Raw genomic sequence first — 2,000 nt, 5'->3', positions numbered from 1 at the left:
GCCACATCTGGCATTGTTTACAGTGTTTAATTATGGGTACTATGTATAGAATAAAATATGGCAGAGGGATTTTAAGACATTCCAAATCCCTCATCCCGAGAAAGGGTTTTAGATATTATCCACTGGAGTTAGCCAACGTGCTCTGCTTTGTATATAAATCCAAAAATTCTCGGGAAGAGACGTATCTGGCAAAGGGGTGCAACTCACATCTAGAAAAACGTCAATTCAGCCGACGTCCAGTGAGCTAAACTAATATATTTGATTATGCACGATCTTAAATTAGATTTGTCTTAGAATTCTATCATCTCTGGGATATTAAAGGGATCTTAAAGGGATAAAATATAATCGCCGGATTAATTGGATGACGTCACTACATCCGGATCATAATTAATTTAGATTCAAAGAGGTATTGATATGAAATGGAAAAGCCTCTTGTCGGATGAGACAACAAATCGTGCTTTAAATTTGTACATTTTGAACCCTCCACTTTTGAAATTTTAAGAAAGGTGTCGTTATCAACTGAGTTCCATTCACTATGATTGACACTGATTGGTGATAATAGTCGTCACCTTCTCATCCTTATAATCACGGTCTGTTCAGAATTACTCGCATCTAACTGGGCAAAAATGATGATGTCGCTAACTATAATACTGTGAATCATTTGTCATAGGAACACGTCTCTACTGTTTGAATTGGAACCAGAAAAAATTAAGGTTGAGTTGATCCTAAGACAAGACCATAAGCAGTGATTTGATTTGTAGCAAAAAAAAAAAAGGAGAGCACAATTCGGTAAACAATCGAGTTACGTCCCTTGGTACATTATTGAGCAGTGTTGTTGAGTTAATCCATGGACATCAAGGAGCTTTAGACCTCTCAGATCGACATTATGAATGTCTTTGTATTTTTTCAAATGTAACTCACATCACATTAATTTCTTATGTTTCAGAATTTGACGAAGATTACCCAGAAGAAAATCCAGGTAAAGGCTGTATCAGCAATTTGTTTACGGGCAATTGCCCAAATGCAATCGGAAATCCTTGACACTTTCCAGAAATCTGTTGCAGAGCGTCAACAAAACTTTCAGGGATGACCATTTGGGCTAATGGTGCACATAACGGTGTTTATATTTCAAAATACACAGTTAATGCTTTATAATCATACTTTTGCACAATGAAAATGCATTCCTCCTTGAACGTAAAAAAGTATTTTATGTATTTACTTGAATAAAATCAGATGAATAAGCTCCCAGTTATATTTTTCGTATTCGATATTTTGTTTTGGGTAATTTTACATAAACCATGATATGTAGACACAAGTTACCACGAATGCATACAAATAACCCAATCAAATTCTCTGTACAGTTTATCCTATGCATAAACAGGACCTCGATAGAGACAAATACGATCTAATTATTGCGAAATTTAATTTAAAAACTTTTGAATTCTCTATCGAACTCTATGGAACATATAATAGACATAGATTACATCACTGCATGTAATGCTTAAACTGTTACGGTATATAGATGAGCTTGCAAATAAATAAATTCGTTCCCTCCTGTGCCAGAATTTGTTTCTCTTTTTAAGGATTATTTGAAGGAGATATTGAACTCAGAGAAGGAGAAGACCCAAATGTAAGTTTATAACAATAAAGAATTTAGAGTTACTACAAATTACATCACTGCTAGAAGAAATACTATTGACATATCAGATAATATTTCATATTGACAGTTCTAGAATGAATTCTAGGAAGGTCTCGTAACTCCTTAAACCTTGTCTCCCGAGAATTTATTCCTCTGTCGCCAACCACAGTAAAGAGAAGGGGGGTAGCTTACAACTAATATTACCTCATATGATAAGATCGGTAGTAATCGACATAAAACGGAAAATTGGTCGTTCCATTGAATGTAGAAATAGACTTCCAGATCCATTTTTTAACAGAAGAGTTAAATATGTGCTGATTATTGAAACGATTGAAAGCTGTGAGTTATCTGTCGTTAGTGT

The 2,000-nt window shown here is 34.6% G+C and overlaps 1 protein-coding gene across 1 annotated transcript in view; it reads left to right on the top strand.

The window, feature by feature from the left end:
* LOTGIDRAFT_209446 (hypothetical protein) overlaps window positions 1–2,000 on the top strand; it is a gene marked incomplete at its 3' end in the record, with an annotated part of 11,510 nt that overhangs the window by 7,943 nt on the left and 1,567 nt on the right. The window lies entirely within an intron of this gene.

Source organism: Lottia gigantea, assembly GCF_000327385.1.
Source record: "Lottia gigantea unplaced genomic scaffold LOTGIsca_3, whole genome shotgun sequence".
NCBI lineage: Eukaryota > Metazoa > Mollusca > Gastropoda > Lottiidae > Lottia > Lottia gigantea.
This window is presented reverse-complemented; position numbering and strand designations above follow the sequence as displayed.